General features: G+C 37.8%; 1 protein-coding gene across 1 annotated transcript in view; it reads right to left on the minus strand.

The window, feature by feature from the left end:
• OTUD7A (OTU deubiquitinase 7A) overlaps positions 1-22129 on the minus strand; it is a 430692-nt gene that overhangs the window by 303294 nt on the left and 105269 nt on the right. The window contains 1 exon segment of the mRNA XM_043984737.1: positions 17885-18000. The gene's annotated coding sequence lies outside the window, so the exon portion shown is untranslated.

Here is a 22129-nt window from a genome sequence, read left to right on the forward strand (position 1 = left end):
TATATTCCCCTTTGCTGAAAAAGATTTCTCTGTCTTTAAATTTTATCAGATCACAGTGTATATATATATATCTCTTTACTCCATCACACTCTGTCTTGTAATGTACAAGTACATTATAAGATATGTGTGCAAGTCATATTTCCCTTTAGTTGATTATAAATAAAGACTGACATTTTTCATCTTTAGAGCTCCAGGACCTAGCACAGATTTTACATTTATCAGTCATTTAAAACATTGCTATTGAAGTAAATAAAATGTGAAAAACTTTTGAAAATAATTTAGGAGAGGGCATGAATAAAAATTGCACAGGATGGGAAGACATAAATAGGCTATAAGCTACAATATTTGGAGGGTGCCCACACTAAAGAGATCACACAAATATGGATCAAAGTATTATAATTAATAATATTGATTTAAACCAATAAAGGGCAGTTAGGTGGCATAGTGAATAGAGTTCTGGAGTAAGGAAGACTCCTCTTCTTGTGTTCAAATCTGATCTCAGCCATTTATTAGCTATGTAACCCTGGGCAAGTCACTTAACTTTCTTTACCTCAGTTTTCTCATCTCATAAAGCATGCTGAAAAAGGAAATGGCAAAGCACTCCAGTATCTTTGCCAAGAAAACTCCAAATGGGGTCATGAAGAGTTGGGCATGACTGAAAAATGACTCAAGAACAACAAAATCTAATAAAAAAAATCTTAGCTTATAGTAAAAATGTTGGAGTTTATCTTATCCTACAAAATGCTAGGTTGAGGTAAATAAAAAGTTTGATATGACTAAAAATAATATATCATTTAACAATGCAAATAAGAAGTGAAATGGATATAAGAGTATGCTGGAGTCAGCTTGAGAGCTGATTGTTAAAATATTACAAATAAAGGATCAATTTATTGTTTTGTGAATTGCCTAGACTTAAGAAGGTGATGGAGAAAATATTAATAATGTAGATTAAACTTCATGGTATATTCTACAGATGATGGTTTTTTGTTTCTTTCTTTTTTATTTTGTCCACAGAGCTAGTTACTTAGCATTTACTAGTGCATCCCTAGTTTGGCTTCTCTGTCTTTCTCAAGGAATAGGTCCAGGCAACCCATGACTCCATCTTTCATTCCATAATCAAATAACTGAGTGGTGACCTCAACTTGTTAATATGGCTCCAATATTTATAAGATATCAAGTAGTTTAGATTCTAGAAGAATCTAGTTCCATTCAATGTAAAAATACATGTTATAGGAAAAACTAATGAGATATATTTTGCAGTTTTTTTGAGCTTCCAGGGGGAAAGTACCCATAAAATATAAATAAAAGGATTTGGGACAGTAACTGCAAATGAGGTTATGTCCTCTGATGAGCACCCAAACAATGAAGGCATTATTCCTGACCCAAGAAAAATAATGAGCCGACTTTTCCCCATCTAAATAGCAGCAAAATATACAGCATTTAATGGTATGAAAAATATATTATTAAAGCATACAAATACAAATTCTGTGAACTTTGATGAATATATTAAAAACAGACTTTTTTTAAAGTCAGTTCATAAAATTATTAGATGTCACTGTGGGCTTTTGGAATAAGAAAAAAGAACTATTTGGAAACCACTGAACTAAATTACAGCTTTTTAAAAAAATCATTGTGAATGTAAAGATTCAGAGAATATTTGGAATCAAAAAAGATTGATACACTTATAATGCACAGAAAATGGGGAAAGTGGGGCCTCTCATACCATACCATCATCATTTTCCTAATTTTATAGCATAAGTAGAAAACAATTGTTTGATGTTAATCCCAGTAATTATTTTTTCCCCGTCAAGATAGAAAAGCTCTTGGTGAAAAAGATCTCAAAACTCCTTTATTTGTGAAAGGCATATGAAAATATTTAAAGAATGAGTATTCTGCTTAATTGAATATTCTGGTTAATTGAGAGTAGCCAAAAGTAACACATATGGATTAGCAATCATCAAAGAACTAAAATACAACTAAATTTACTTCATGCTAAAACCCTACTGAAAAGCAGCATGGCATACTAAATAAGAAGGAACACCTGGGTTCAGGTCCTGTCTCTGACATATATTGGTTGTGATAGTCAAGTTACTTAACCTCTCATTGCCTCAGGCAACTCTCTGAAACTACTACATCACAGACAAATTCATAATCTGCATCCCTACAAGCACTTTTCATGCTGAGAGTTCCCTACATTGATGAAACCACAGGTTCAGATCAATCGATCAAACAAAACCCTACCAAGAATAAGTGAATTTTTCTTTGAGGATTCAGAAGTTATTTTAGGATATTTGACAGCATTACAGAATTAGATATGGAAGAAATCTTAGAAGACAGCTAGCCAACATAATTATTTTACATATGAGAAAACTGAGGCTAAGGATGGCTAATGATCAGCATCATAGAGTCCCAAAATGTTATAGGTGAATGGGACCTAGGAAACCATCCATTTCAACCATTTATGGATGAGGAAACTCATCCACAAGAAGGCAGTGACTAGCCCAAAGAATACTACTTATCATTGGGAAGAGGGTGTTCCATTTATTTGAGTTTTCTATCCATTTACCTCCTAGATAAATACCTCAACTAAATAATATAATTTTCTCCAATTCTTATACTGTAGATGATGGTAAACATGACTTTCATTTTGCCAATGAAGAAAAAGACAATAAGACCTAAAGTAATATAATGAATTTTGGTGCTTGTAATAAAGAATGGTATCAGCATTCCCCAAATCACCAAGGGTTGAAAACCTTTAGTCATTGATTTTTCATCGTGCCTGGCACATGAAAAATACTTTGCCTCCTTTTACAACCACTTCTAGCTTATAGACTTCCTTAAATCCTATGTCTTCTGAAAGGGGAATACCATAAAGGTTTCTTCCACTTCTACTTACCTTTCCCCATAACTCTAATTCTTTCACATCAACTCATGAAAAAAAGAATTAACTGGATTGATTGTGACTTGGCATGATGTCAAGTACAATAAATTCAGAGCCAGAAGGTCTGGGTTTGGATCCTAGCTCTGCTCACTTGGGGCAGGCCACTTACCCTCTTTTGTCTATAACCTCTTTTGTCCTCAGTTTCCAGATGAAGAGGTTAGGCTGAATGATCTTTAAGGTCTCTTCTAGTTCTAAATCCTGTGATGTTATGAAACACTACAGAGAAGCATACAATAGAATGGTGGTAGGGGAGGGAGGTTCCATGACCATAAATGAAAAGATCAACACTTGTATAAACTGAAAAGATACTTATAATTTAATCCTCTTCCTTGGCATCAAGTACAGAACTTCCTCCAGCCTAACTTATTTCTGCTCAGTCTTGTTTCTGATGTTCATTTCACTTGTCATGGATTTGGGTGTCCAAAGTTGCCATTTTTCAACCTTCCAGAATCTGCTTTTCAGACAGCAATCATGGGGTGTGAAACACTGGGGTTTGGGCAAATCCTTTGAAACTGTGTCCCTAGCTCAGTAATTCTAGAAAACACTTCTCCTGACATCTGTCTATGACCTAACAAAGTCCTTCTAATTCACCCAAGCTCTAGATAAAAAGACATCTCTTTTCTAATTTTGCCCATAATCTACCTTCTGCCATGAGGAAGCATATAGCACCTGAGCAGTTAGCTTCCTCCCACAGGACTTGGACAAGTAGCTTCCAATGGAGGCCTTGGTGAACCCAGTAAAGTCCTCAACTAGATTTCACATTTAAATGAACTACCCCAATATACTCCAAAGAGGTCAACAACAGAAAGTTTCCAAATTCTGCTTAATTGAATATTCTGGTAAATTGAGAGTAGCAAAAAGTGACACACACGGATTACCAATTATTATAAATTATTAATAATAGATAACTTTTGTACAGAGTTTCAAGGTTTGCAAAATGGTTTAGGTATGTTAACTCATTTGATCTTCACACCAATCCTGTGAGATAAGTGGTATAATTATCCTCATTGGACAAATGAGGAAACTGAGGCTAAGAGCAGTTAAGTGACCCACCCAGGGTCACACAGCTTAAATTCTGAGGCAAGGGTTGAACCCAAGTTTTCCTGATATCAATTCTAATACTTTATATCACTAGCTACCTATTCACATATGCCAAACTATTCATAGTAGTACTTCTATGTCAGCAAAAAATTTAAAAATACAGTAAATGCCCATATATTTAGGTATGGCTCGAAATATGCTACCTCAAACACTGTGCTTTATTTCCCTCATCTGTAAAATGGGCATAAAAACAATGCCTACCAACCTCAAAGAGTTGCTAAAGGGAACAAATGAGACCATATCTAGGACATGACATAAAGGTGAACTGTTATTATTATCATTTAATGAGATAATATCAAAAGATTAGAAAATCAAATAAGAGTATTTCAAAGAAACCATGAGAGGACCTATGAAAAATGTAGAGGAAAGAAAGCAGAAAAAAAAAGAACAACAGAAAATTACTACAGTGTAAATGAAAACAGCATTAAAAGTCATTAAAGCAGGGCAGCTAGGTGGCACAGTGGATAGAGCACCGGCCCTGGATTCGGGAGGACTGAGTTCAAATCTGGCCTGAGACATTTAACACTTACTAGCTGTGTGACCCTGGGCAAGTCACTTAACCCCAATTGCCTCACAAAAAAAAAAAGTCATTAAAGCTCAGATGAAATGCAATGACAATGACTGTTTCCAGAATTCCAAAGAGGAAATGCATTTCCCTTCCTTTGGAAGTGTAAGAATTGATTGTGATTTGGGGGACCCCATCATGGCTAAAATTAGAAAGCCTCAGGAGCGCCCCGCATGGCTCCTGCCTCCCTGAGCATGCCCTGGCTCCCTCTGCCAAGCAGGTGTATGCAAGGAAACCCCATGCCCTAGCTGGCCTTGGGTGCCACCCCTAGGGGTGTCAATGAATTAGCTTGGGGTGTGTGGGTGGTTGCACAGGTTTCCTGTGAGAGAAGGGTTTTTTATTCTGGGGGGTAGAAGAAAGGGGGAGGAGGAGGAGATGAGAGAGAGAGAGAGAGAGAGAGAGAGAGAGAGAGAGAGAGAGAGAGAGAGAGAGAGAGGAGTTCACGGCGGCAGGTGAGAGAGTTAAACGCGAACATGCAGGGGGATAGAGAGGGTTAAAAGCTAAGCAGCTGAGTCTGGTGGGCAAGTTTACAGGTCGTATTTCCTGCTTGTCTTTGTTCTTATTTCTAAATTGGTTCTCATCAATAAACCCTGTTTTTTTGTTTATTTGAAAGGAGGTTTTTAAATCTCATTTCTTATCAGTCTGGGAGGAACAGTTGGGGAGGGGGCAGCTCTTCCCATATTAAATTTGGTTCTTACAAATTGGTGGCCCATATGGGGCTTAACGAAGCTGGGGGATCTTTAAAAAAAAAAAAACAACCCTTACAGAAGAGAGGTAATGGACTGAGGATGTACAGACTAAGATGTGACATTTCTTTTTGGTGGCAGGGGATAGTTTAGGGAGGGTTTCTTGAAAAGGAAGTTCAGAACAAAAAAACAGTAAGAATCAATAAAATATCTGAAAATAAAATTATATTTTAAAAAACCTAACTGGCTTAATAGTATTGTAAAAATTTGTCCAAGAGCCCACAGCTAGTAAGTGACAAGACTGGTATTCAAACATGGGGCTTCTGAGTCCATGTCTAGTTTTCTTTATGATGAACTCAGTCTCAGCTAGGGACCCAATCACTTTCCCATCTTGTGACAATTCATCACAAGCCTAGATTCTGGATGTAGATCTTGATATCATGTTGTTTTTAGAATAGACCTACCATTTCATTTGGTGTAATGAACTCCAAAGGAGGAAACTCCTTATGCCAGTGAAAATAAGTAATTATTCTGAGACTTTTAAAGTCTTAAAGACTGAGATGTTACAGTACTTGTTCAGAATCACATGGTCAAGATGTATCTGAAATGTACCTTGAACCTTTTATCTTCCTGATTCCAAAGTCATTTCTCTATTCATTATACCACATGACCTCTTAGAATCATATTGTTGCAATAACAAAAATTTTATTCACATGGAGCATTATCAACATTCTCACCCATAAAATGCACAAAAATGGCTCTCACTACTCTGGCCCAAAATTATTTCTCTACTTCCCTTGGTCTACCTCAGCAAAACTGATTTACTTACTGCTACCTGGACAACCTTATACCCTCTCATTTTTGTCTTTCCTCAAACCATGTTCCCACTCTTCTACAACATGATAATCAATGAAAACAAATATCCATATTAGTCATTTCCAAAAAACAATTGTCTCATTCTGCATTAATAAGTGCTTTGCTTTTCTATCAGGAAATGGGTTGCATGTTTCATTAGCCCCTGCAATTCTTGATCATTAAACTGACGAGTTCAGCAAATAGTATGCCCATCACATTTATATACCACAAAACTTTCATACATTCTCCAATTTATGAGTACCCCCCAGATTCCCATTCTTTGCTACATCAAAAAAGCAATAAATATTTATGTACATATTAGATATAGATATTTCTTAGAGTTTGCTTTGCATTAGAACTAACTCCTCCCTTAATCTACTGTCCTAATTCCTTCTCTCCACTTTTCCCTTTTCCCTCCTACTTCACTTTGTTGAGTGAAATGTATTTCTGTACCCAACTCTGTGTCTGTATATGGGTATTCTTCCTTCTTTTGACCAGTTCAAATGAGAGTGAAACTGAAGTGTTGATCACATCCCCACATACTCTTACTCCGTGTGTATAGATGTCTAGTTGTGAACCCTTGAATTATGTGAGATAATTTCCCCTAAAATTCCTTTCCCTTTCCTTACAGTGTATTCCTCTTCACCTCTCTTTCTCTTCTTTTTTTGTAAAGATCATCAAGACATAACAGACTACTCTCAAACCTTGATTAATTGGATTCTTTAAATGGACTCTGGGGCAGCTAGGTGGTGCAGTGTATAGAGCATTGGCCATGGAGTCAGAAAGACCTGAGTTCAAATTCAACCTCAGACATTTGACACTTACTAGCTGTGTGACCCTGGGCAAGTCACTTAATCCTAATTGCCTCACCTAGATAGATGGATAGATAGATAGGTAAATAAATAAATGAATAAATGGGTGAATGGATGAATAAATAAATTAATGAATGAGTAAGCAAATTAATTAATTAATAAGTAAAAAGTGAATAAGTAAATGAGTAAATGAGTGAATAAAAAAAAATAAATGGACCCTAATGATAACAGAGCTCAAAGTAGTCACATAAATCATCTCACATATATAACTGTAAGCAGTTTATCCTTGTCTGGTCCTCTAATCATCACTGTTCATTTATGGTTACCCAACCCTTTTATATTTCTCTTCACTCCTATGTTTGAATTTTGAAGTTTCTCCATAGCTTAGTCTTTTTATCAGAAATGCTTGGAAGTCCCCTATTTCATTAAAGATATATTTCCTGGGGGTCAGCTAGGTGGCATAGTGGATAAAGCACTGGCTCTGTATTCAGGAGAACCTGAGTTCAAATCTGGCCTCAGACACTTGACCCTTACTAGCTGTGTGATCCTGGGCAAGTCACTTAACCCTCATTGACCACCCCCCCAAAAAAGATTCATTTCCCTCCCTCTCCCAATAACACTACACTCCATTTTGCTGGGTAAGTTGTTTTTGGCTATAAATTCATTCCTTTTGCCTTCTGGAATATTATATTGCAACTTCAAATGTGGGTGAGCCTGACTGTGGCTCATTGTTATTTTAATTGTTTTCTTTCTGGTTGCTTGCAGGATTTTTCCTGGATTTCAATTATGATATTTGTGGGCATTTTCATTTTGGGGTTTCTTTCTGGAAATGACCAGTGGGTTTTTCCATTCTCACTTTGCCCGCTGGTTCTAGGATCTGGACCGTTTTCTTTTCATGGTTCTTGAAATATGATGTCTATGCTCTTTTCTTGGTCATGCATTCAGAAAATTCAATGATTCTTAATTTTTTCTGCTCAGTTTTCCAAGTGATGGTTGGTTTTTTGTTTGTTTGTTTGTTTGTTTTTGTTTTTTGATGGGGGAAGAGGAGTTTGGGTCAGGTTGTTGGCGTTTTTTGTTTTGTTTTGTTTTGTTTTGTTTTGCTTTGCTTTGTTTTGTTTTTAGCCTTTACACTTTGCTTTAATATTTCTTGTTGACTCATGGAATCATTGGTTTTTATTTGGTCCTTTCAAAATTTCAGTAAGTTTGTTGATTTGACAAGGTTTTGTAGCTATTGTGCCAAAATGTTAATTCCCTTTCCAATTCTTTTCTCCATTGCTCTCATTTCTTTTCCATTTTTCCCTCTAAAGCACTCTCATTTCTCATTTATTTAAAAAACCCGTTTTTAAACTCTTTAAAAAAAACCCAAACTTTTGCTTCCTCTCTTTCAGGATTTCTAATTGAGTTTGTGCCCAGTCTATGTTTTTTTTTTTCTTATACATGCTTTAGGGTCATTCTCATTTTTTTGTGTTTTTGTCTTGAGCTTCCTTGACATCATAATAGCTCATTATGGTGAGGTTCTTTTTTTGTTTGTATATTTGCTTGCTCATTCTTCCAGCATATTTTCTGAATTATAATTTTATTTTAGGGTTGAGCTCTACCACACTTCTGGAAAGAAAAATCTGAGTTGGTCATGTTGCTACTTTCCTGGGGTATTGAATATAATGTCAGGGACAGGCTAGGGACCTGCTAGCTTTCATTACTGTCAAAGTGGTTTGACCTAAGACAGTTTGTTTTCTAGCCCCCTGGTTTGAGCTCTGTAAGTTCCTGGGTTTAGGTCTGAGCAATAATAAACTGCTGCTAGACTCTGCCCTTATCAATCAGGTGGAAAGTTGTGTTAGTCCAGAGTGGCAGAATTATAGGCTTCTCTTTTGTCTGAGATTCCTTCCTTGGTTATAATTCTGTAAACTGAATTAGATGCTACAAGTGAAACTCTGCTCAATGCTTGAAGTCTGAGCAATACCACTGTTGCTATTGGTTTCTGAACTTCTTCCTTTTTTCAAAACCCTACCTAGGGCCTACTTACCAGAGAATACCACTCCCTTGCACAGGTCACTGTGGTGAGTAAAACTATATGTAGTCACCTTATTTCTGCCCCAAGTTTGGGGAAAATTAGCTTGGGTTTATCATATATTTTTTACTTAGAAATTAGAGGCTATTGCACCAGTTTGGGGCATTAAGCATTTATTAAAGCAGACTAAATATTAGTAAAGAGAGCACACATGGCTCTGAAAGAAAGGAAAGCCTAACTAGGATCTAGGGGGGAGAGAGAGAGAGAACTGGGCCTCATCACTCCCCTTCCATGTTCCTAGGTGTGGAAATTTATTTTGATTTGGGGACCGTACCTTTAGGCTGAGATTAGAAAGCCTTAGGCCCTCAGGGTCTCTTCTGGGGGAAAAGACTGGGGGAAAAAAGCCCCCAGCTCCCTCCGACCTGAGTGGAGCTATCTGAGAGATCCTGGGCTTGTCCAGGCCGGGCTCTGGTGTAGCCTGAGGCACGTAAGGCTGGAGCACACCCCTCCCCACCACCAGCCGCAGCCCTGGCTGGCAGATTAGTTTGGTCTGTGGGGTGCAGGAAGCCCCAAGATTTGAGTGGAGAGAAGAAAAGGTATATATAGACCTGGGAGTGTAGATTAGAAGGGCAAGGACAAGACAAACAGTAATGGCAGGACTAGGAGTAAGGACAAGGAGAAAGGCCGGCAGACAAGATTAAGAGAGATGGATAAGATTAGAGGGGTGGCAAAAGAGAGGCCGAAGGGCAGACTGACGGAGCAGACAGACGATGGTGGTGAGAGAGAAACACAGGGGTTCAGCTGTGGCAGTAAGGAGAGGAAAGTTAGAAGCAGGGGGATTTACAAAGTGAAAGGGGCTCTGAGTTAGAATAAAGGACCTGAGTGCCCTAAGGCAAGAGGCAGCTTAAGGCCCTTATTGTATTAAAAAAAAAAAAAAGGTTGAGACTCAGTGGAAAGAGACGCACCACAATGCAAATCAGGTTGTACATTTATTCCCCGTATTCTTAATTTTAAATAGTATCTCATAAATAAACTCTGCTTTGATTATTTAGTTAAGAGGCTTCTTAATCCTTTGCTTATCAATTTTGAGAGTGGGGCAGTGTGGTGGAACTTTATAAACAGCCCACATTAAATTAACAGCAGTCACGATAGCCAGTTAGTCATTAGTCCCAGATTTATCCCCCCAATTAGCCCTAGTTATAAATATTTTCACATTTGAATGGCAACCACTGCAGGACTTATGGCCCAATTATAGTTTTTCTATAACTTATCATTTTTCATAAATCCAAAAATTATAAAAAATTTCCAGATTAGCTAAATAGCTAATAATTATTTTTTTTTACCACAGGCCAAGAGAGCAAGTGTCTGTGCAAAGCTTGCTGAGGGCAGGAGCAGAGCTCACCTATACATATTGTTCAAAGCTAATGGCTAGCATCACTCAAATCTATTTGTTCACTGGATTTGAGGGTGGTTTGGCACAGTGTGCTGAGGTCAGAGCAGAGAACAGATCTCTGGCAGGAACAAGGCTTTCAGGTAGTGTGGTTTTGAGTGAGGTAACTTCCTGACTCTGGGCTGACCTTAAGAAAGATTATGCCAGGCTCTCTCAGCGGGAGCCCCTGGTGAGTCCCCAAACCCCTATTATTAGTAATTTTCTCACATCCCCTTCTCAGTCCACCCCTCAATTTCTAATCCAGAATTGGATCTCCCCTGTATACAGACCTTTCTGTCTGTTTCCATATGCTGAGTTGTACTGGACAAATTGATTCACAGTCAGTTTTTCCACATTTCTCCTTTAGGATTCTTTTCTTGCCTTTCTAGATCTTTTTGAGGGAATTTTTGGAGAGGATTTCACTGTACTGTTTTCTACCACGCCATCATCTTGGCTCTGTCTTTCTTTCTGCCTCTGAATTCTTATACCTTATTTTCTATACCACTCATGACGTATGTTATCATGTATTGTCTTAAGTCTTTACATATCTGCTATTTAATTCATCCATGATTAACTTTCCTCCATCTTTGACACTTAGGAGTTGTGATCAAGTCACAAGTAACTATGGTAGGTCCTTAGTTTTAGGCAACTCTCTAATACTCATTTATTAAGTTATAGATGGATTGTGCTCTTCACCAGTGAAAGAAGTACCTACACCAATGAAGTAACACATCCTTAAGATATTTTAATTTATCATGTGTCTTATTCTTATCTCCAAAATAATTAGATAGTAAAATTCTGATGACTGGAATGACATCCTATAATCTTTTATATGTCTCAAGGAACCTCACATGGTACTTTACACAAAGGATATACTTAACAAATATTTCCTGACTTTATCATATAATAGTTAACTATGTTAACTACAGTTGCTATAGCTATGGGTTTTGTTTCTTTGTTTGCTTGGTTGTTGTTGTTGTTGTTGTTGGGCAACGGGGATTAAGTGACTTGCCCAGGGTCACACAGCTAGTAAGTATCAAGTGTCTGAGGCCAGATTTGAACTCAGGTACTCCTGAATCCAGGGCCAGTGCTTTATCCACTGCACACCCTGGCTGCCTCCAAACTGCAAATTGGTTTTTTTTTGTGTGTGTGGTTTCTGTGGGGGAGGTGGGGGGTGGAGAATGAGGGTTAAGTGACTTGCCCAGGGTCACACAGCTAGTAATGTGTCAAGAGTCTGAGGCTGAATTTGAACTCAGGTCCTCCTGAATCAAGGCCGGTGCTTTAATCCACTGCACCACCTAGCTGCCCCTACAACTATGTTTTTGAAAGACAACTTATTCCAATTCACTGAGACAATCCCTGAGCACCACTATCCAACTCCAATTTCAATACTGAATCTACTTTTCTTATTCATATTGAGTTGTAACTGACATTCAACATAGAATAATTTTTTGGTTTAAAACTCTGATTTTATCAGCATGGGGAGTACCAGGTACAGAGTCAGTCACTCTGTGTTGATGGATAGTAACTCATAGTTTAAGAAAGTGGCCTGGAGGGGCCTTGAGGTCTTCAAGCTATTTGTACATTATAGTCACATGGCAACTGCGTGTTACCGGCAGTACTTTAATCCAGGAATTCTTTTTTTTTTTTTTTTTTGGTGGGCAACTGAGGGTTAAATGACTTGCCAGGGTCACACAGCTAGTAAGTGTCAAGTGTCTGATGCCGGATTTGAACTCAGGTCCTCCTGAATCCAAGGCCAGTGCTTTATCTACTGCACAATCTAGCTAATCCTAATCCAGATATTCTTACACCAATGTTATTCATCTATCTACAATGTCAAGCTACCTGTCTTTCATTTGGAACATGAAGACATAAAAACACAACCTTTAATTTCGTTCTCATGGGCATACACCATTTTCTTCAAATTTGATAGTTCTGGGATCCGAAATAAAGTAAAAACACCTAAGAGTTTATATGAATGGCTGGAACTGCAAAAATACATTTTACATAGTTTCTCTCAGCAACCCACGACATTCCCAAATTCAGTCAGAACTCACAGTACACACTGTGGCAAAACTTCTCGACTGGTAACAGTAACTGAAAATAACAGCTCAGTGTTATCTGCATTTCTTTAGGATAGCTTCACATAATCTACTTTGTTTTATAACTGATTTTTTTTTCCAGCTGCAGGAAGCAAAGATTGAAAGCTACCCAAATGTTGGTTACTCTGGAATGTAATACTATTCTTACCATGTTTTGATCTACACAGACTGCAGATGGGAGATGTAAGAAACGTCTTGAGAGCCATCCTGATGAGTCATAGCTCATTTCAAATTGCACATATTGCCATATGCATGTATATTGGATTCTGTATGAATATATATACATATATGTGTATATGTATGTATAGGTGAAATTAATATCATCATGGATAGAGGGCCATATATGGCCGAGGATCAATTCCTCTTACAGAAAAATGCTGTGTGATGTTTTAATCTCTCAGTGTCCCACACAACTCTCAAAGATTCTTTAAGTTATTGGAAAGTTGTCAGTCTTCATTAGTGGAGACAGTTTCTACAGGGGTATTCTATATACCGTAGAGTATGTATGTATTTATGTGTGTATATAAATATAGACACATAATATAAATATATAAACCATAGATCCTAAATAAAACCAAAGCAAAATCCTAAACATATATATATACATATATGTATATATATATATGTGTATATATATGTATGTGTGTGTGTGTGTGTGTGTGTGTATATATATATATATATATGTAGGTACATTTAGTATCTTCATGGCATTGGGTAAGATTTTTAGTTAACCTTCCTGAGCATTTGTTTCCTCATCTGTAAAATCAGGGAGTTTGACTAGATAGTCTTTAAGGTTATTTCCAGCTCTAGACTCATAATCATGTGTATATATATATATATATATACTTATTTTAAAATACAAGCATTTAATAAAAATATCTCCAAGGGAAGAAAAAGAAAACTTGATTTTACTTCATAAAAGACTCATTCACATTTAAGCCTACCAAATTTTGCTTGTAATACTAATGACTTTTGCAGCATATTCAACAAACCAGCACACACCCAATGGTTGTATTATGTTAAAGCTTAAATTAGGGCCAAGCACATGCATCTAATAATGTCCAACGTATGTTCAAGTAGTGAGCAATTCTTTGTTTAATCAATTAATGTAGTTGAACAATCGGTTGTTTGGGTAAAATTAACGATATCCCAAATAGTTGTTACTGTACACTGGATTAAGAGTATGGAGACCTAGGGTTGGTGTTCATTCTGTCACTCTATGGCTATGAGGAAGTCACTTAGGCTTTTGTTATCTGTAACATGAGGGAGGTTGACTAGATGAAGTCTAACATTCTAGGTGAACCTTTCCCCCATATCATTCTTAGAGTCTAACTGAACCTTTTAGTTAATATTGAGAGCAGTAGACTGAATTCAACAAGTCTAGTACCCAAAGACATTCATGCCTTTCATTAAATATTGAGCATCTAATATATACATTCATATTAGTCTCTTCCCTTTATTTCTGCTGTCATCTATTGAATTCCATCCAGATCACTCTTTATACTTTCTTTGTAATTGCCTCAAGTATCTGATTCATTGTCTCCATCCCACAAGGTTCTTACCATAATCTTCAATATCTTTAATATTCACATTAATAGCTACCCCTCAACAACCTGACCACATAATCTCTCAATTCACTTTCTAGCACACCTTATACTTCACCATCTCTCAGAATTACACAATTTTCATGATGTAGAAATTCCCTTCTCTAAGTCAGCAACCTATCCTTTCACCCTAACTCAGCCTACCACTTACATTAAATCTACTTTTTGACCCTTATCAAAACCTATTTCTTTTCTCTCAGCTCATATGCCCCCTTCTGACTTTCAGCCTTGAACCCATTATCCAGCATCTTAATGTTTCTCTAACTCCTAACCTAGAATGTCTTTTGCCCCCTCACACTCTACCATCCATACCCAGAAAATCTTTACCCTTGGATAATAGCCTATATTATACATTTTCTTCACTCTTATTTCAAAGCTATTTATTATAGCTGTAGAAATTAATGAAATACAGACCAATTTCACCCACCAAACCATGATGGCAAATAATCTCAGAGAATTCCTTGACATTTCTTTACAATACTTCTCCATCCATATCAACTCCCTATCACATTTCCCCACAGGGACTATTCCGAACATTTTCTTACTTTTTCTCTTCCCCAACCATCTCCCTTTATAGTGAATGTCAGTCTCCTCCAATACTATAAAGCTATATGCCATGACCTTCCTAAATTCCCCTGTTCTATTACCAAAATTTTATCCATATCTCCCTTTCCCTTTAGTGGAAAAAAATGCATCTCTATTTTTTCACTAAGATTTAATAAACCTACCTTCACTTTTCTGTCACCTCCTAATCTTGTTTTAGCATTTAAACAATTTCTCAAGTATATTCAGTCTCTCCTTCTCCCCTGGCATCTTCCCATTTACCTACAGATACACACATCTTCCTAACATACTCTCCCCCCAAAAGGCCTTTCTTTGAAAAATGTTCTATTTGAATGAAAAGCATTATTCAAATTGCCTCCAATGCCTGCTGTTAAATAAGACACAATGCCTACCCTCATGGAGCTTTGAATAGGCTATTCTGTATGTCTGGAATGCCTTGCTTCTGAACCTTAATCATCATTTGGAGCCCAACTCAAATATCACCTAAGTATATGTAACTAGGTGGTGCAGTGGATAGAGTACTGGACTTGAACTCAGGAAGACCTGAGTTCAAGTCCAACCTTAGACATGTATCAGCTATATGTCCTTGGACAAGTCACTTCATCTGTTTGCCTTGATTTCCTCAACTGAAAAATGGGGATAATAATAGTACCTATCTCATAAGGTTGTTGAATTTTCAAATGACATAATATTGTAAATTGCCTAGCATAGTAGCTGGCATAAAGTAAATGCTATATTGTTACTGTTGAGTTCTTTCAGTCATGTCCAACTATTCATGATCCCTTATTTGGGGTTTTCTTGGCAAAAGTACTGGAATAGTTTGCCAGTTCCTTCTCCAGCTCATTTTTACAGATGAGGAAACTGAGGCAAGCAGGGTTAAGTTACTTGTCCAAGGACACACAACTAAGTAAGTGTCTGAAATTGGACTAGAACTCAGGTCCTCCTGACTTCAGGGCTGGTGTTGTATTCACTGCATCACCTAGCTGCCAAGTGCCATATAAATGCTATTGTTATTACCACCTTGTTCCATGATCTTTCCTTGATCCTCCCCTATCTCACATTGCCCCCAATTCATAATTTCTGTCACTCTGTTTTCTTTTGCAACTTTCCAATATGCTTACCATGCAATACTCTATATCAAAGCTCGGTTTCTGTGTTTTATTTGCTTATTTCACTGAAATATCCATGAGGGCAGACATTTTTTTAAAAATTATTTAGGTTCTGAATCTCTTCCAACAATTTACAATGCTTTTCACTAAGGAAGAGTAATAGTAGTAACAGTAATAGTTAACAATAATAATAACTAGGATTTATTTATATAGGACTCTAAGGCTTGCTATGAGCTTTTCAGGTTATTTCATTTGTTCTTGTGTATTAAATGATAAGGGTAGGTAGGTGGGGTGGCACAGAGAATAGAATGCCAGGCCTGGAGTCAGGAATCTGTGTGCAAATCTAGCCTCAGACATTTATTCTCTGTATGACCCTTGGCAAGTCACTTATCCCTGTTTGCCTTAGTTTGCTCATCTGTAAAATAAGCTGGAGAAGGAAATGGCAAATCACTCCAGTGTCTTTGCCAAGAAAACCCCCGAATGGGTCTTGAACAGTTAGATATGACTTAAAAATGACTGAACAATTAAGTGATATGTGCTCAATAAATGCTGTGTTGATTTGAAAATAACAGGGAGCTCATTGCTATGAGGATTCAAACATGAGACATGGTCCCTTGCCTTTCAGGACCTCATAGTCTCATTGGATCCCAAATGTATACACACTTGAAAGTTAAATACTACTGCCAGGCTATCCATAGTCCATGCATAATAAGTGATTCAAAGAAGAGTTGTTATAGGAGATATTAGGAAGGAGAGATTGCTGTGGACTGGAATGGAAAAGGAAGACTCCATAAAGGAAGTAAAAAGGAAAGGGATGATTTCTTTTAGGAAGTATCTAGACAGGAAAGGAGTATCCTATACTTCAAAGAGTGTGTACCTCTTTAAGATTACCTACTGATTATCAGTTATCTGAAATTGATGAAAATTGTGAATCTGGGAGCTACATACTATTCAAGTGAAATGTTTTTGCTCAAACTTTCCTAACAAAAGTGACTCCTAGCATTGAAAAGAATGAGAAAAAGAAGGAAAAAAGGGGGGAGGGGGGAGACAGTATAAGTTAAAAGCATTGAAAACATTTACTCCATTATATTATAGTTAGCATTGTGTGTGGGGGGCAATTCTTTCTTTTGTGGAAGAGAATGCTCTGGATGGGGTTTCTCTGGAATGGTTATTGGGAGCTATTTTGATACAAAGGAAAAAAATTACAACCATGGGCCTTGGCTAAATTAAAGTTCATCTGTTCTTTAGGTAGAGTCAATCAGTTTCTCTTCTTCAATTAGGCAGAAAGCCAAAAGGCATTAAGAGAATTGTCCACATTCACATAAGCTCTCAATCTGTGTTTTCCAAGGGCTGAAGCAAGTATCATTTGAGGGGCTTCCTGCCATAGAGATAGACCATAGGGAAATGTCTACTTCACATTGTCCTTCAATAACTACAATACTCAACTAATGGTAAATGTGCTGTAAAGATCTTCTTTAGGGCTTCCAACCCATCCATCTCACTTCCTACTATAGAAGATTTACTTCAAGCATTCAATCAATTGCAAGTATTTAATAAGCACTTATCATGTGCTAGCATTGTGTCAAGTACTGGGGAATAGAAGAAAAGCCAAACAAACGAAAAGTTTCCTGCCTTCAAGGAGATGATATTTTTTTTCTAATAACAACATGGAGAGTATTTTCTTAATTCATAACAATGAAATAATGTTCTTTTTAATATGATAATGTCAATAGATAGGCCTATATAAGATAGATAGATAGATAGATCTGTGTGTGTGTGTGTGTGTGGGTGTGTATGTATACACACCCACACACACAGGTGGTGGAAAGGCAACTTTAACTTTAAGAATAATTTATTCAAAAGATAAGCAAAACTGACTGGGGAAAATAGAGACCTTGCTTGGAAGGATCAGAATTACCCCATCCATCAAAGTTTATCGCTTTTTAGCCAGTACCCTTTAGTCCAATTTAAAGCTAATAACTAGAACAAACCAGTTTTGCCCCTTTATCAATTTTAAGGTCAAATAGTAAGCTCTTTTCTCCTTTCCAAGCAAACCATTGGATCTCTGGGGAAAGGGGAACAGGGGAACCAAAAACCAAAATACTCACTGCTAGTTATTTACTTCAGCAACATTGGTTTCCATTTGGTGTCCAGACATCACTAAGCACGACTTCTGAGGGAAACCGCAGAATTGATAGCAGCCCTCTAGGAGACACGGTCAACCCTATAAATTAGATTGGGGGGGAAAGCATCACTGAAATAGCAGAAAGCTGGTAAACATTTTCTTCCTTTATAAGAATAAACTAACCATGGAGGACACATGGACCACACAAAGAAGAATATGGGATTGTCAGCAACCTCACTGTCCTGCTCAGGCTGCTTTAATTATGAAGGCTTGTAGTTGTATTCACTGATGGGGTGGTTTTGATTAGTGGGAAAGTTAAGAACAGTGATAACAAAGCAACACAATTTATCCCTCCACCCTTTCCCCACACCTACTCTCCCCACCACATACATACATACATACTTTATAAGATTAACAATTAGGGAAAGGAAGGTTCCAGTGGAATTTGACTATGGCAATCAATCACATTTAATGATCTTGTTTCTTGCTGAATTTCTAAGTGGTTAACTATATAAATATACAAGAAACACACACGTGCTGTCTCAGTCTCTCGAGTTCTCTCTGTCTCTCAGTCTCTCTCTATCTCTGTCTCTGTCTCTGTCTCTGTCTCTCTCTCTCTCTCTCTCTCTCTCTCTCTCTCTCTCACACACACACACACACACACACACATTCAATACTAAAAGGGTAAGCCCCAAAACACAGTGGTTTGTTGATTTTCAGAATGATGAAGAAAGGGTCCCAGCTTCTACCAGGATGATCATGTTTCATAAGATGGCAATATTACTCATCTAAGTCCATCCAAATGAACATAATTGACAAGACAATTTGTATATAGGGACATAAAAAAGAGACTTTTTCCAACAGGAGATCATAGACTTGGAGCAGGAAACAGAGAAGAGGATTAATAATATAAAGTATATTTGCTCAAGAGATCAAAATCTTGCATAGCCTGTTAATCAGTGCTTGAACTTTAGGGGCGAACATGTTCATTGCTTTGTATTTATCAAAAGGAAGGAGGGATTCATTAGCTTCTCAATTCAACTGTTTGATTTCGGCTACCAGCTCATTAAGAGCTCATTTTCAGTCTAGCATTCACCAAATGAATATGTAAGGGGTGGAAAAGATGCAATGTTTCTATTCAAAAATGCTAAATAAACTGTAGGAGGGTAGCAATGCTGCTTAGCCCCTGATATCTGCAGAAGCCTATGCAGAAGTCTGCTGTCCAGTTTCACACTGGGAAATGCCCGCAGAGCCACAGGCAAGCTGATTTCGGCAGATGGGAAAAGAGCTAAGGCCAGGACAGCATGGACAGAGAAAATCAATCAACTGGGCTGGCAAAAGGGGTGACTTCACAGCTGACAATGCCAGACGTGCAGAGTAATGAGCTTTCAGAGTAGGAAAAATGCCGAATGCAAGTGTCAGGCAGGGAATTTGGGGGTGGGGTGATGGGGAGGAGATATAAGATTGGGCTGGGGGAGATAGTTACTCACCAAATCTGTTCATTATTTGCAGGCAGAAAATTAAACCATATTTCCTGTTTATCTGAAAGGCTGTGAGTAGAGAGATTCTGAGTGGTGATGAGCAGTTGATTCAGCCCCTGCCCCCTCACTGCTATTACTGCTCACTACAGCATTCAGATAGCTCAGCTTGCCTCTGTCTGTTACATTCACGGGCTCAAAAATGTTGCTTATCAGCAAGGGCAGTCCCAGTTCTCAGCAGTTCCACAGCGGCTTGGTCATATTTGACTTTATTCCATATAATACTGCTGATTTATGAAGCAGATAGTGGAAAACCTATTTTCAAGTTCTTTAGACTTTCCACGGTTCTCTCTGAAAGTTCTGCTGTGTATGACCTCCAGTTAGGTCACAGAGAGCAGTAATGGCTCCAGGGCCCATTGGCTTTGGTGTAAAACAACAAATTAGGCCAAACTGGGATATTACACAAACAAACCAGAAAACCCTCTTCTCTGTACCCTTGTAAGAGAACCATCTATTTAAACTTGAAGGACACCTTAGAGGTCATGGAATTCAATGCTTTCATTTTAAAGATATAGAAAATGAAGCCAAGACTAGTTAAGTGACTTGCCCAAGGTCATGCATTCGAAAGGACATAGACCTTCATCACTCATCTCACTAGCAAAACCAGACTGGTAGGTTTTGTTCTGATAATCTATGGATCCATTACCTTACTGAGGACATTAATCTCCACTTAACTAGGTGGTGAGGTGGCATAGTGGATAGAGCACCAGGCCTGAGTTCAAACCTGACCCCAGATACTTACTAGCTGTCAAGTCACTCAACCTTGTTTGCCTCAGTTTCCGCATATGAAAAATGAGTTGGAGAAGGAAATGGCAAACCATTCCAGTATCGTTGCCAAGAAAAGACCAATAGGATCATGATGTGTTAGACACTACTAAAATGACTGAACAATAACTAACTAGGATGACTTGGGAAAGGTAGATTCTAGCTAACTGAATTCCTAATCAATTCATTCATTCCATGCCATTTTTCATTTTGGAAATTCATCCTCCCCCCTCCCTCATATAATTTTTTTGTATGAGGAATGTTCTATTAAATATTGCAATGTCAAAAATTGATATGGGCAAATAATGAGTCAAATAACTGGTGACCATTAAAGTCTTTACAATTTCAAGTCTTATTGAAAATTTTTCTAAAAATACATTAGTTCAATTTCCTGTTTCAGTAAGTCATTCAGTGACCATAATGAGCTTTCTTTTATGTTTTGGGATCTTACAAGGCCCTCAAGATAATTCTGGTTACAATAACACACACACACACACACACACACACACACATACACAATCTCACTTTAAGGCTTAAAACATTAGTTGCCTTTGTACAAGGCTACAGATAAATAAAGTGTAGGAGGCCAGGCTGAATCTATAGTGACCCCTAGGGTATACCTAGAAACATGCCTTTTTAAATGAGTAAAGATATGAACATCTTTTCCTCTGATTAAAGGCATTCTCCTCAAAGTAGAGTGTAGAAAAATAAATCTACTTGAAAGTAATTTGTGGTTCTGATTAATTGAGGTTTTCCTTCAAGCACATTCCCAACTGAGTCACCTGAAACAAGAATTTTACAAATTAAATCCAATTTTCTCTTTAATTGCCATTGAGAAATGGGCTTGCTTTCCTATTTGGAAATATGCCTCCAGCATCAATGCCCTTCTATCAATATGCATGCAGAAACATGTTACTGGTTTTAGACGACTATCACAGAATTACAGATTTAGAGCCGGAAGGGTCCTTGGGCTTCATCTAAGCCAACTCCTGGATTTTACAGATCGAGGAAACTGAGGCCCAGAGAGGGTAAGTGATTTTTCCCAAGGTCACATGACTATCTAGTAAGAAGCAAATCTGAGTTTTTCTTTCATTTTTCTGTCCCAACTGCCCTCACCCTATAGTCAAGAGTTGCCATTCTTGTCATTGCCTGGTCCTAGCACCCGAGTGGCTATTTCTCTCCCACTCTGGTAGAGGACAAATAACTCAGGGTACAGTCAACTCGAAGGGACAGACAGGGAAGAACCCCAACTAAAATTCCTATTGCTCAAATTCTGCTACTAGGTTTAATACAGTGCCATGAGGAGTGGTTCATGCAGTGTCAAGAATCCAGATGTGTGTTGTGGACTGATTCTTGATGAAAATTGGAAATTCCTACACAAGTAACTGCAGCAATAGGCATCACTTTGGTGGAGCTTCCAATGCCCATCATTATTGCCTAGAAGGGCTGCGGGATAGGTCCCAGTAGCCAAGGGCTTGTTGAATCTTGTATCATGATCAAGGAAGTCAGTTAATTTCCAGAATTTTCAATATCTTTATGCACACACCTTGATAAGCAGCAATATGTGGGCAATGTTACCTCCAGAGTATCAAAGGCTGCTCTTGCTCCTGCTCCTTCTTCTATTTGTAGGATTGTGAAGAGACTAACACTGCTGTGCCTTCTCCTCTTCTGTTCAATCTGAGGCAATTAACAAAGCCTAGGGTTGAGATCTGACATCTATCTACCAGTGCTGTGCCTATCTTGAGAAGTCAGATCAATAGGCTGAGCACTAAAACTTCTGGGGTCTGCCCTCTCCCTGTTCTAAGTTACAGTTTTCCCAAGAAAACAAGAAGGAAATATTGATTGGTATTCTTTCCTCCTATACCTTGACTTTTATTGGGCTCTTCCAAGGGACTCAAAAGGAGTCACGCACTCCAATTATTGCT

Source organism: Dromiciops gliroides, chromosome 2 (assembly GCF_019393635.1).
Source record: "Dromiciops gliroides isolate mDroGli1 chromosome 2, mDroGli1.pri, whole genome shotgun sequence".
In the NCBI taxonomy this organism is placed as follows: domain Eukaryota; kingdom Metazoa; phylum Chordata; class Mammalia; order Microbiotheria; family Microbiotheriidae; genus Dromiciops; species Dromiciops gliroides.